Source organism: Canis lupus, chromosome 5, assembly GCF_011100685.1.
Source record: "Canis lupus familiaris isolate Mischka breed German Shepherd chromosome 5, alternate assembly UU_Cfam_GSD_1.0, whole genome shotgun sequence".
Lineage (NCBI taxonomy): Eukaryota > Metazoa > Chordata > Mammalia > Carnivora > Canidae > Canis > Canis lupus.
In genome coordinates this window covers 6,890,134-6,905,531 of record NC_049226.1, presented here as the reverse complement: position 1 = coordinate 6,905,531, position 15,398 = coordinate 6,890,134, and the positions used below count along the sequence as shown (strand labels likewise).

Genomic DNA, 15,398 nt, shown 5'->3' with positions numbered 1-15,398 from the left:
ATCTTTTCAAAGATCAGTTGTTCACATATGTGTGGTCTGTTTCTGAACTTTTAATTCTGTGTTATTGGTATGTCAATATCATGCTGCCTTGAAGTCAGGTAGAGTAAGTCTTCCAAGTTTGTTCTTTTTCAATGTTGTTTTGGATACTCTGTTTACATAATTATTTTAGAATTAGCTTCTCAATTTTCAAGAAAGGTAAGATTTTAATTAATATGGTATTGAACGTAGAATTAATTTGATAGCAGTTAACATCCTAACATACCAGATTTCTGACCCACGAACATCGTATATATGTTTGTCTGGATCTTTTAAAATTTCCTTCAAGAGATGCCTGGCTGGTTTAGAGGTTGGGCATCTGCCTTCAGCTCAGGGCATGATCCCGGAGTTATGGGATGGAGCCCCAAATCGGGCTTTCTGCTGGAGCCTGCTTTTCCCTCTGCCTATGTCTCTGCCTCTCTCTCTCTGTGTCTGTCAAGAATAAATAAATAAATCTTTAAAAAAAATTTCCTTCAAGACTATTCTTTTTAGTTTTCAGTGTACAGGTCTTACTTATATCAGATTTATTTCTCAGATTTTATATTTTTGATGTTATGTAAATGATATTTTTGCCTTATATTTCTGATTGCTTATTGCTAGTAGAGATATAATTGATATGTTGTATCTTCATTTATTTTAAAATATTTTCTAATTTCCCTTTAGATTTCTTCTTTGATCCATTGATTAGTTGTTGATTAGTATATTAGTTAGTTTCCAATATTGGAGATTTTTCAAAGATCTTTCTGCTTCAATTCCTAATTTTATTCTAATATGGCTAGAGAAGATACTTTGTATGACTTAAAATATTTTAAATTTAATTATTTTATGATTAAAATATGGTTCACCTTGGAAAATGTTTAGGGCATATTTGAGAAAAAAAGTGCATTTTGCTTTCTTGAATGGGGTGTCAATTAAGGCCACATTGGTTGATATTCAAGTGCTCCAATCTTTATTTTATTTGTATTTTTTCTATCAGTTATTGATATTATTTATAGGAGGATATTGAAACCTTACAATAATTGTGGTTTGGTCTTTATCTCCTTGAGGCCCTATTAGTTATTTTTATTTTTTTCATATTAGATTTTTCACCCTATTAGACTTTTTTTTCTAAAGAGCAGTTTTTGGTTCACAGCAACATTGAACAGAACATCAGACAGTTCTCATATTTCCTATATCCCTCCATCATATATAGCCTCCCCCATTATCAACAACCCACTCAGGAATTGTACATTTGTTAAAAATTATGAACTAAACTGACATATCATTAATCACCCCAAATCCATATTTTATATAAGGGTACACTCTTGGTATTGTACATTTGGTGGGCTTTGACAGGTATATAATGACATGTATCCACCATTAGCATATAATACAGAAGAGTTCCAATGCCCTAGAAATGCTTTGTGTTTTGCCTATTTATCCTCCCTCCCCATTAATGTCTAATGATCACTGATCTTTTATACTGTCTTCATAGTTTTGCCTTTTCCAAAATGTCATAGAGTTAGGATCCTATAGTTTGTAACTTTTATGGATTGGCTTATTTCAGTTAGTAGTGTACCTTTAAGATTCTTTCATGTCTTATCATGACTTGTTACCTTATTTCTTTTTAATACTAAATAATATATCATTATATGCATGTACCACAGTTATTCATTCAGTTACTCAGTGAGATTTTGGTTGCTTCCAAGTTTTTGCAGTTATGAATAAAACTGCTATAAACATCTGTTGGCACCTTTTTATTTGGATACCTTCAAATTTTCAATGCCTTTATATACATACCAAGGAGTGGAATTACTATATCATATGGTAGCCGTATGTTTCATTTTGTAAGAAACTGAAAAACTGTCTTCCAATGGCCCTACCATTTTATCACTGACACCAGCATAGAAGGAGAGTCCCTATTGTTTCATATCCCTGCCAGGATTTGGTGTTACCAGTGTTTTGGAATTTTGTCATTCTTATAGGTGTGTGTAGAGGTATCTCATTGTTGTTTTAATTTGCAATTCCTTAATGGCAAATAATGTGGAACATCTCTTCATTTGTCTATTTGCCATCTTTATATCTTCTTCATTGAAGTATCTTTTCAGATCTTTTGTTTTTTAATCGGGATGTTTGTTATCTTATTGTTGGGTTTGTTTTTTTTTTAAGATTTTATTTATTTATTCATGAGAGACACAGAGAGAGCATTGTTGGGTTTTAAAGAGTTCTTTGTATATTTTAGATAGGCTTTTTATCAGATACATCCTTGAAATTACTTTATTCTAGTTTGTAGCTAGACTTCTCATTCTCTTAATTGTGTCTTTCATGAAGCAGATTTTAAAAAACTTTAATGAAGTTGATTTAAGTAAATATTTCTTTTTTAAAAATATTTATTCATTTTAGATAGAAAGAGAGGATGTGTGTGTGTGTGTGTGTGTGTGTGTGTCTGTGTGTGTGTGTGTTAGAGTAGGAGGAGGGGCAGAGGGGAGAACCTTCACACAGATTCCCTGCTGAGTGCAGAGCTTGACCAGAGGTGCTTGATCTCAGGACTCGAGATCATGACCTGAGCAGAAACCAAGACCAACTGGGTTGAGTCAACTGCCTGAGTGACTCAGGTACCCCAATCAAATATTTACTTTATGAATTGTGCCATTGTTATTATATTTTTAAAAAATCATTATGAGACCCAAGGTCATCTTGGGTCATCATCAAGATTTTTTCCTATGCTGTCCTCTAGGAGTTTTAATTTTGCATTTTACATTTAAGCCTATGACTAATTTTGATTTAGTTTTTGTAAAGGGTGTAAGGTTGTGTCTATACTATTTTTCTTACATGTAGACATCCAGCTTTCTAGCATCATGTTGAAAAGACTATCTTTCTTCATATGTATTACATTTACTCTTTTGTCAAAGGTCAATTGACCATATTCATGTGGGCATATTTCTAGGTTCTCCATTCTCTTCCATTGATCTAATGGTCTATTCTTATGTCAGTACCATACTGTCTTGATCACTGTGCTCTTATAGTAAGTCTTGAAATCAGATAATATTGGTCTTTCATCTTTGTTCTTTTCCTTCAATTCTGTGTTGGCTACTCAGAGTCTTTTGTCTATCTGTATACCCTTTAGAATCAGTTTGTCTGTATCCACCAAATCACTTCCTGGGATTTGATTTGATTGCATAGAATCTATGGATCAAGTTGGGAAGAACTGACATTTTGACAATATTGAGTCTTCCTGTTCATGTATATAAAAATTATCTTCATTTTTCACTTGTTTTCTTTGATCAGAATTTTATAGTTTTTCTTACACATATCTTGTACATATTTTGTTAGATTTATTACCCATGAATTTCATTTTGGGGGGATGCTAATATAAATGGTATTGTGTTTTAAATTTGAAAGTCCATTTGTTTATTGCTGAAAGTAATTGACTTTGGTGTATTAACCTTTTATCTATAGGTCACAACCTTTCTGTAATTGCTTATTTTTAAAAATAATTTTAATTGAAACTTTGGAATTATTTATATAGACAATAATCTCATCTGCAAAAAATGTGGTTTTATTTCTTCTTTCCTAATCTGATTTCCTTTCCTTGTCTTACTGAACTAGCTAGGACTCCCAGTGTGATATTGAAAAGTATGTCTGAGAGGGGCCATCTATTCCTGATTTTAGCAGGTTTCTGCTTCTGGTTTCCCACCATTAAATATGATGTTAGCTAGGGTTTTTGCAGATGTTCTTTACCAAGTTAAGGATGTTCTGCACTATTTCTAGTTTGCTGAGAGGATCCTATTAGTTTTTGCCTCATATATTCTGAAACTATGTTATTAGGTACATAAATGTTTAAAATTTTTATTAATCCCTCCTGATGATTTGATGCTTTCTCATTATTGAATAATCAGTCCCTTCTAAAATTTTTGCTCTAAAATCTACATAGCCTCATATTTTTTTTTACATAGCCTCATATTAATGTAGCCACCATTCCCGCTTTCTTTTGATTTTTAAAAATCTTTTTATTCTGATCCATTTATTTCTTTGTATTTAAAGTGTATTTGTAGGCAGCGTATAGTAGCGTATAGTAGGATATTCCTCTTTTTTTTTTTTTTAAGGTTTATCTACTTATTTTGAGAGAGAGCGAGAGAGATAGAGAAAATGTGTGGGTGGAGGGAGGATCAGAGGAAGAGACCCTTCAAGCAGACTCCCCATTGAGTGAAAGAGCCTGACCCAGGGCTTGATCCCATGAACCATGAAACTGTGATCTGAGCTGACACCAGAGTCAGATGTTCAACTGACTGAGCCACCTAAGCACCCTGGATTTTACATATTAAAACCAAAATATTATCCTTGCCCTTTTTTGGGGGTAGTCTACTTATATTTAATGTGATTACAATATGGTCAGCTTCATGAATTAAATCTTGCTAATTGTTTACTATTTGTCTTTTCTTACTTTGCTTCCCCTTTCCTATTTTTTCTGACTTCTTTTTGATTAATTGAATATTTTTATGACTCAATTTTATTTCATTCATTTAATATAACTATGACTATTTTATAATTTTACTGGTATCTTTGGAGTTTCTAGCATATGTCTCTAACTTCCTAAAATTCACCTTCCAGTAATATTATGCCACATTACATATAGTATGTGAATATTATAGTAATATATATATATATATATATGCAAGAATATGTATTACTTATCCGTATGCTATAAACTCCACATTATTATCATTACTTAAACAATAACTTGTATTTTTTTGTATTTAAACAATAAAAAAATCACATATTTACCCCTTTATTTGTGGTCCCTCTGTTGCTGTATTTTTATCTGGTATTAGATTTCTTCCTGCTTATAATACTTTCCTTAATATTTCTTGTCATGGAAGTCTTTTGGTGAAGGAATTTTTAACTTTTGAATGTCTGAAGAAATCTTTATTTTTCATTTATTTTTGAAGGATATTTTCACTGGGTATAGAATTACAGATTGGCATATTTGTTTCTCTAATCAACACTTTAAGGAAATCACTCTACTCTTTTCTCATTTGCATTGCTTCCTCTGAGAAATCTGTGCCATCTATTTATTTTATGTTTTTCCCCCTGGCTACTTTTAAGACTTTCTCTTTATGATTTGTGTTTGCAATCTTATTCTCATATGCTTTAAGCTTTTTAGTTTTCTTCAGATTTCTTGCATATGGCATTGACTCAACATTTTGATTCTCTGTATTTCTGCTTATGAAATTCAGAAATGTTTTAGCCATTATTTCTTCAAATATCTTCTCCTTTATCTTTTAAATATCTTTTCCTTTACCTTTCAAGTATTATTGTTACATACATTATTTAGGCCAAATGGATGTGACCCACAGATCACTGATAGTCTTTCATTTCTTCAGATATTTAAAATTTCTGTGCTTTATTTTGGATCATTTCCATTGCTATGTCATTCATTGATACTTTCTCCTACAATATCTAATCTGCTTTTTGTCTTATGTATATCTCATGTCAGACATTTTATATCTTTTGGTTTAAAAAGTTTGACTCAAAAAACCCACCCAAAATAAAAAGTTTGATGTGGTCATTTATGTCTCCCACATTTTTGTTATGTTTTTATGAACATAGAGAATGTAGTTCTAGTCACTATTTCAAGATATTTACTACTAATTCTAGCTTTCCTAGCCATTCTAGTTCCCTTTTAATTTTTTTTAAGATTTTATTTATTTATTTATTCATGAAAGAGACACACAGAATGAGCGGGGGGGGGAGAGAGGCAGAGACACAGGCAGAGGGAGAAGCAGGCTCCATGCAGGGAGTCTGATGTGGGACTTGGTCCCGGGACTCCAGGATCATGCCCTGGGCGGAAGGCAGGCACTAAATCACTGAGCCACCCAGGGATTCCCCTAGTTCTGTTTTAATTCAGTGTTTTTCTCTTGTTTATGGATTGTATTTCTTGCTCATTTTGATGACTAATAATACTTGATTGCATAAATTATACCTTATAAGTTGCTGGATATTTTTGTAGTTTGTATAGATATCTGTGAGATTTGTTTTAGGATACAGTTAAATTGCTTGGAAACAGTTTAATCCTTTTTTTTTTTTTTTTTTTTTTTTTAAGATATGCTATATGGGATCAGAGTGGGCTACTTATTTCCCTCTACTCAGTCAGGACCCTTCTGTGTACTCTACATAATGTCTCATGACTTAATAGATTTTGAACTCTGTTTAGTGTGAACAGACACTTTTCAGCACAGTGTGAGCCCCACAGACTGTTGCATTAATTCTCTCAGGTGATTGTTTCCCCAACGCCACGCACACATCAATAGTCAGCTGAATTCCTAAGATGGATCCTGGGAAGACCTACTAAGCTTGTAGTGTATGTATAATTCTTCCCTTTGAAATTCTGTCCTAAATATTCTAGCCCCTTGGATTTCCTAGGACTCTCATGTTCATCTACTTAGCTCAATAAGGCCACCAAGCTCATCTTAGGTTCCTTCTTAATGTCCTGTGGACTAAAAACTCTCTCCAGGTAGTACACTAGAGCCAATCATAATGCTAAAATTTACGCATTGATTTGTCTGTTTTTTAAAGATTTATTTATTTAGTTAGTTAGTTAGTTAGTTAGTTAGTTAGTTAGTTAATTTGAGAATGGCAGAGAGAGGCAGAGGGAGAGGGAAAGAGAAACCAGAGTTGAGCATGGAGCATGATTTGGGATCAGTCTCACAACCCTGTGATCATTCTCCTGAGATCACAGCCAGAACCCAAACTGAGTCTGATACCAACTATACCACTCAGGTGCCCCTAACAATTTTGTATTTAATCTTTTAGGGATCACCATGCTTCGCTGCTTGATGTCCAATATCTTGTAAGTAATTGGTCCGTATATTTTTATTCAGCTTTTTTTTTTCCCTAAAGAAATGATCAGGTTTGCATTTTATTTTTGTTATTTATTTACTTATTATTGCTGTATAGTTGACATGCAGTGTTATATATAGTTTTTAAATACTTTATTTATTTGTTCATTTGTTTATTTGTTTATTTATTTATTTATTATTTATAAAAAGAGAGATCACGAGTGGGGAGAGGGGCACCAAGAGAAGGAAAGAAGGCATCTCAAGCATACTTAGTGCTGAGTATGGAGCCTGACTCAGGGCTTGATCTCATGACCTTGAGATCATGACATGAGACCAAATCAAGAGTCAAACACAACATTGAACCACTCAAGCACCCCAACATCCATGGATATATTTATTCAGTTTTTAAATTGTTTCAGTTGGGAATGTGAATCCAGTCCCTGTACTTAATCTTGTTTAGAGGAAGAAATTCATTTCTGTGGGGTTCTCTTGTCATCTTTTAACTTAAATATAAGAGTGACAATAGTATAAATGCATGTATGAATCATCACTATGTCACCAGTGATTTTTATTTACTTGAATACATTAGAGTAACCCAGCACCTAGGCCAATTTAATATTATAGTGTAAGTGATCAAGAAACATTTATTGTGATCCTTGCCAATCATCCCTTCATATGAAGATAACCACTATTTTGATTCTTACTACATGAATTAATTTTGATTTAAAGTTTTATTATTGCATAATTCATATACCATATAATTCACCTATTAAAAGTATATAATTTAATGTATTTTAATATAAATAGAGATATGTAACCATCAGCACAGTCAATTTTGGAACATTTTTATCAGCTCAAAAAGAAACTCCATACTCTTTAAAAGCTATCATCTCCCCTATTAATAAGGAGGATAAAGGATAATAGCCCTAAGCAAGCACTAATGCATTTTCTGTCTCTATAGATTTGCCTATTCTGGATATGTCATATAAATAGAATCATATACTGTGTGGTCTTTTGTGACTGGCATCTTTCAATTAGCATGATGTTTTCAGAGTTCATCCAAGTTGGACTGGAGTGTGTATTTATATACTTTATTTCTTTTTAAATGAATGAATAATATTTTTATTCAATTTTTATATGAGTAATTATGCAAGATGAATAATATCCCATTTTACAGCTATACCACTTTTTGCTTAACATTTTTCTGTTGATGAACATTTGGATTGTTTCCATCCTTTGGATATTGTGACTAATGCTGCTGTAAACATTTTGTACACGTTATTGTATGGACATATGCTTTTATTTCTCTTGGGTATAAACTTAGGAGTGAAATTGCTGGGTCATGTGGTAACTGTGTGTTTAGTTCTTTGAGGAAGTGCCAGACAGTTTTTTATGAAGTATATGTACCATTTTACACTCCCACTAGCAGTGTATGAGTGTTCCCATTCTTTCATACCCTTTCTAAAACTTGTTATTTTCTGTTTTATTTTCTCTCACCATCGTAGCAAATGTCAGATGGTTTTGATATACATTTCCCTGATGATTAAAGATGCCATGCATGCTTTGATATGCTTATTGGCTATTTGTATATCTTGTTTGGAGAAATATCTATCCCATATGGTTTGCCCATTTGTAATTGGTTTATTTGTATTTTTTATTGCTAAGTTGTAAAAGTTCTTTATATATCCTAGAGAAAAGTTCTTTGTTTTTTAAAAATATTTATTTACTTGAGCGAGAGAGTGAGAGAGAGAGGAGGAGCATGAGCAGGTGTGGGGGATCAGGTCATGATCCCAGGGTCCTGGGATTGAGCCCGTCATCTGGCCCCTTGCTCACTGGGGAGTCTGTTTCTCCCTCCACCCCACCCTCTGACTCATGTACATGCTCTCTCTCTCAAATAAATAAATGAAATCTTTTTTAAATGACTTTTGAATATTCTGGGTCTTTTCCCATAAAAACTTTGGAAATCAACTAGTCAATTTCTACAAAGCAATCTACTGGGATCTGACACAGATTGCATTGAATATGGAAACCAAAATAGGGAGTATTGCCATCTTCATGATATTAAATCTTATGATTCATGAACATGGGGTTTTCCCCCATTTTGGATCTGTAATTTCTTTCAGCAATATTTTGTATTTTTTCAGAACGTAAATTTTAAACTTCTCATGTTAAATTTATTTTTAAGTATCTTATTAATTTTGATATTATTATGAATGGAGTTGATTGCTAAATTTTGTTTTCAGATTGTTCATTACTAGCATAGAGAGATATAATTGGCTTCCATATATGATTAATGTACCCTACATCTTTGGAGAACCATTTTCTTAGTTCTAGTAGCCTTTTATTTTTTTTATTTTTATTTTTTTTTTATTTATTCATGATAGTCACAGAGAGAGAGAGAGAGAGAGAGAGAGAGAGGCAGAGACACAGGCAGAGGGAGAAGCAGGCTCCATGCACCGGGAGCCCGACGTGGGATCCGATCCCGGGTCTCCAGGATCGCGCCCTGGGCCAAAGGCAGGCGCCAAACCGCTGCGCCACCCAGGGATCCCTCTAGTAGCCTTTTAGAGGATGATTTAAAATTTTCTACATACAGAATCATGCTATCTGGGAATAGAGCTATTTTTACATCTTCCTTTCTAATCTGAATGCCTTTTTATTTATGTTTCTTGCCCAGTTCCCCTTGCTAGAACCTTCAGTACAATGTTGAATGCAGGTGGTAAGGACAGACATCCTTGTTTCCTTTCTGATCTTAGGAGAAACATATACAATCTTTTACCAGAAAGTATGATATTAACTGTGAGGGGTTTTTTTTGTAGATGCTCTTTATCAAGTTGAGGAAATTCTCTTGTATTCCCAGATTATTAGTGTTTTTATAATGAAATGATGTTAGATTTTATCAAATGCTCTTTCTGTATCTATTCAGATGATCATATAATTTTATCCTTCTTTATGTTAATATGATTTTTGCTTTTGATTCTACTGATATGACATATTAGATTAATCAATTTTCTCATGTTAAACCAAGCATAAGTGTACATGAGATAAATTCCACTTGTTTATGGTCTATAATCCTTTGCATATGTTGATAGATTCCATTTACTAGGGTATTGTTAAGACTTTTTGCATATATATTCATAAGAGATTTTAGTCTGTAGTTTTCTTACAATGTTTTTATCTAGTTTGAGCATCAGGGTAATAAAATAAGTTGGAAAGTATACCATCTTTTTCTAGTTTTTGGAAGAGCTTATGAAAAATTGGTATTAATTCTCTTTTAACTGATAGAATTCACCAGTAAGACATCTGGGTTTGGACTTTCCTTTGTAGGTAGATATCTTTTTACTTTTTTAAAAATGTAGGCTCCACATCAATATGGGGCTCAAACTCACAGCCCTGAGATTAAGATCTGGATGCTCTACCACCTGAGCCAGCTAGGTGCCCCACGAAGTTTCTTGTTATGAATTCAATATAGGTATATTCAGATTGCCTGGTTTTCTTCTTAGTTTTGTTAGTTTATGTCTTTCTGAGAATGTGTCCATTTCATTCAATTTATCTAATTTACTGTCATACAGTTGCTCATAGTGTTCCTTTATAATTCTTATTTTTCAAAATAAGTAATAATAGTACTTATTATTATGTAATATTGTCCTCTTTTTATTTTTCTAAGGTTGGTAATAATGCCTCCTTTTCCACTTTTGATTATAGTAATTTGACTCTTATTTTTAAAAGTTTTATTGATATACTGAAGTATAATTGACTTGATACAAAAATTTGATTTGATACAAAAATGAAATATGATTGATATGAAACAAAAATTATGCATACATCTTGAGTGTTTTTTTCTTTCATTGTTTTACTTGATCTAGTTAAAATTTATTAATTTTGTTACTTTTTCAAATAACCAATACTTGGTTCTATTGATTATCTGTATTGTCTCTTTTATTTAATTTATTTCTTTTCTAAAGCTTATTATGTTTTTTCTTTCTTATTGATATAAGATTAGTTTGTTCTTTTTTCCCCTGTTGTCTTAACACTATTGATTTGATTGCTTTCTACTTTTTAAAATATAGGCATTTAAAATATAAATTTTGTTATAAGTTTTAGGATAGTATAACTTCATTCCATTCATCTGGAAATACAAAATACCTTCTAATTTCCCTCTGATTTCCTGTTTACTATTGGTTATTTAAGAGTGTTTTTCATTTCCTCCCAAATGCCCTTGACCAGGACATCTTCTGTTGATATATGCTCTTAGGCTTGTACTTCTCTATATTGTGTTGAAAATGAAGTCAGATCTTTTGAGAAGAGTTTGGGAACCATGTATTTTACATCCTGCTTCCTCTTTCAGGCAGTTTTTGTGAGCCAAGGCTCTGGGGCCAGGACTGGGGACAATGAATGGTATACTTCTAGAACTCTGGGTAATATTCCAGCTTCAGAATATGAGTGTTTGGCGAAGAAGGGGGTTAGTGGCCTCACTCGTAACATGTCTCTCCTGGTGTGAAGTTGGTACCTTAGAAGCAGGGATACGAGTGATGAGGGCTCTAATATTATCAGTGGTTCTATGCCCAAGGTGGAGTCCCCATCTACTGAGTAAGGCTAGATATAGGAAGAGAAACCTCATGTCTTGGCTACACTCACCTGAAACAGCCAATTGGGCAAAGGAGGAGAAATGCTGATGTCCTGAAGTTTCTAGGAAGCTAGGCCTCCAACTCAGAGCTTGTGGGAAGAGCTGTGTGTTCTTGTCCGACCCAGTATAGATGACAATTCCATCTTGCTGAGTTGGCAGGGGGATAGAAGGGAATGAGTTTCAGTTCAAATAACACAGATTATCACTATTCTTACTGAATTTTAGTAGAGTTTATGAAAAAATGTTTCTTCACCTGTGGTATGCTTTTAATTTCCAGAGACTGTAAGTGGTTATTATTCTTTAAAATATTCACCAGTGTCATTGGAAAGTAGATCCATAGAACTCTTTATTTTGTCAGACTAGATTTGTATTGTTTTTGAACTTTATATAAAAGTATTTTTTATGATTACTGGTCTGAATTTTCTCCTCCGAATTTGACTTCTTTCTCTCAATATATTTGATTAATTCATGATATTAGCAATTGTTGATTTATTTTCAATATTGTTAGTATTCTAGTGTATGAGTATATCACATTTAAAAATTGACCCTAGTATTGATTATGTTTGTGTTTTTTCTGGTGTGTTGTTGTTGTTGTTGTTGTTGTTGTTGTTGTTATTTAGTTCTTTTAGTTCATAGAGTATTTTTGGGGTTATATATGAAAATGGTATGTACCAAAGAGATTTCAAAAATAGTGATACCAATTTGTACCATAAGCAGCTGTATATATTCTGGCTGTCTCACATATTCTCTGAAACATAACATTTTTTTTTTCTGTCATTTTAGCCATTCTGGTGGGCATATAGTGGTTTCAATGTGAGAATTTCCATTTCTTTGATGATTTATAAAGTAAATGATCTTTTCATATATTAATCAGCAATTCAATTTACTCTTTCATGAATTATCTGTTCAAATATCTGCTCATTTTTCTATGGAGTTATCTTTGTTTTTCTTTTACTGACTTTTTGTATATAAACTCTGACTGTGAATCCTTTGTCAGACTTGTTTTGCAAATACCCTCTCCCACACATTGGCTTGAATGACACTCCATTAATGGCTTATTTTGATGACCTGAAGGTCTTTCTTTTAATGTAGTATAACTTAGTAATCTTTTGATTTACTGTTAGTGCACTTTGTATCCTATTCATGAAATTTTTACCGCCTATTCTAAATTCATGAACTTTATAAATTCTTATAAGCTTTATTGGTTTTTATTTCATATTTTGGCTGTAATTTAATATGCAGTATATAATTTATCTTTATTTTAATTTTTTAAAATTTATTTATGATAGTCACAGAGAGAGAGAGAGAGAGAGAGGCAGAGACATAGGCAGAGGGAGAAGCAGGCTCCATGCACCGGGAGCTTGACATGGGATTCGATCCCGGGTCTCCAGGATCGCGCCCTGGGCCAAAGGCAGGCACTAAACCAATGCGCCACCCAGGGAATCCCAATTTATCTTTATTTTAGAATAAAGTAGCTTTATTGTTTTATAGTTCATATTCTATTCTATAACTCACCTGTAGTAATTTTCACCCGAATAGATGTCTGGTTGATCCAACATCATTTATCAAAAATATCATACATTCCAAATTGTTCTACAATGGCAACTTTGCCCTAATTCAAATTATTATGTGTGTTGTGGGGATGTGCATATGTGTATGTGTGTGTGTGTGTATGTGTGTTTCTGGACTTTATATTCTGATCTGTTGGTCTATATTTCCACAATTGGGCAATATTGCACTGTCAATTATTGTAGCTCTGTAGAATCTCTTGACAGTAGGTATTGTGTGTTCTGTAGTACTCTTCAACACCATATTTGGCTCTTCTTTGCCAAAGATTCCTACATGTTTGTCTAGTGTTTTGTAAATTGTATGATTTTTTATTTTTTAAATTGTTTCTACTTATGAAATATAGCTTTTATATATTCAGCCCTTGATAATTTTATTTATTGATTGCAGCAGTTTATTTCTATACTGTTTTTGCAATTTTTTATATCCCCAATTATGACATCTGTGAATAACACTTTTCTAGACACCTTTAGTTCCAGTCTTTTTTTGTTTATCATACCTTATATATGCAACAAAATTTCCCTTACAGTGATAATTAAAAATGGGGATAATGGACAGGCTTGTCTTGATTCCATTTTTAAAGGGCAAATTTTCAGTATTTGCCCATAGAAAGTTTTATTTATCCTTTTCAGGTGTTTATGCCTTTATTTTTCTTGCTTTATTGCATTATCTAAGACCTCCAGCAGTTAATAGAAGTATTGAAGCAGACATTCATTTTTTTTCTGTTTGATCTTAGCTAGAAATTACTTAGTCATTCATTACTAAGTATATTAGTTGTACATTTATCACTGTAATTCTTTGTCATTTGAGAAAGTTGCATTTTATTTTTATTTTGCTGGAGTTCAGGTGCGTGTTGAATTTTTGTCAGTGACTTCTATGTATCTGTTTATATGATTATTTGATATTCTTCTTTATAATTGTGGAAAATTAGATTTATTTTTGATTCTTTGCTTACTCTGGATGAAGCTCAGATAGCTCCCTAGTTTTCATCGCGCCACCTCACACATTCCAGACTCATCTGCTCTCTAGAATTCTGATTTCTCCTTCCTTAACTCTTTCATTCTGGCTTACTTTGCTATAGTTGAAAAATGGAGCTCAAGTAAGGAATAATTGCAATCATGGGACCCAACCCATAAGTTTCCTTTTTCTCAATGATTAAGTTTACATGCCTTGTGTTGTCAAAGTATTTCAAACAGCTGTTGTTTCCTTCGTCCAGTTTGCAATTGTTTGCAACAGGAGAGCCAGTCTTTTATGCCAGTTATTACACCTTATCACATAGTAGAAAATCATCTTTAAGTACTGAAAGATATTCTTGGTTGGTACAGACTCATAGGTTGGACATTATGTTTTTTAGCACCTTAAGACTTATATTTATGATTTATTTCTGGCTGAGTGGAAGCTGTTGGTCTTATTGGTATGTACTGAGGGTAATATCTTTTTTCTCTGTTTTCACTATAATTTATTTGCCTTTGGTATTTATCAATTTAATAACAAACTGATAGCTGCTGTTTTATTTGTAATTTTTGTGTATGGAATTCATAATTCTCCTTAAATATGTGTCTTTATTTTCTTCACCAGTTTTGGAAAATTCTCAGCCACTGTTTCTTAAATATTGTATCTTTTTCTCTTTTCAGTGTTCCAATTACACTGTTAAACTTTTGATGTGTCTTGTAAGGTTCTGATATTCTGTGTGCTTTTGTCGATATTTTTGACTTACCTGTCTCCCACTTAAACAATCTTCTCTTTTATCTAATCTACTGATATGTGCATCTATTGAAGTCTTATTTTAATAATTATATCTTTATTTTTAATTTTTAATTTCACTGTTATTTATAGATTATAGTTCTCTTGAGGAATTCTATATCTCTTCATCGATTTGTTGAATATTTTAAAGGTAGAATTTTGAATTCTGTGTCAAATAACTCTTGCTTGTACTTAGGAATGGTTATGATTTTTTTCAAGTTGTTTTTTCATTTTTATTAGTTTATAGCCATTTGTTCTTATATCCTGGTATTCCTGATAATTCTTATTTGAATGCTCTAATTATGTATGGGAAATTGTGTAGCCTTCAGACGATGTTTCTTCCTCTAGAGTGGATTTCATTTTCTTCTGATTAGAAGCTTGAGAGACAGCACATCAAGTTTATTTATTTAGGGACTGAGATAATAATGCTGAATTTCAGACTTTTGATTGGACTTATTTCTAGTTTTCTTTATTTTTAAAACTTGACACTTCTAAAATGAAAGTTGGGGGTATTTCCAGGGACCATCCTCCATGAAGAACATTTTGTTTTTTATTCCTCTGCCCTGTTACACATCTAAAGCTCTGCTTACCTGTTTATCTTCTTGGAAACA

At 32.7% G+C, this 15,398-nt stretch overlaps 1 long non-coding RNA gene across 1 annotated transcript in view; it reads left to right on the top strand.

Moving 5' to 3' along the window:
* The window catches only part of LOC111095786, a 254,579-nt gene that overhangs the window by 149,574 nt on the left and 89,607 nt on the right, over positions 1 to 15,398 (top strand). The window lies entirely within an intron of this gene.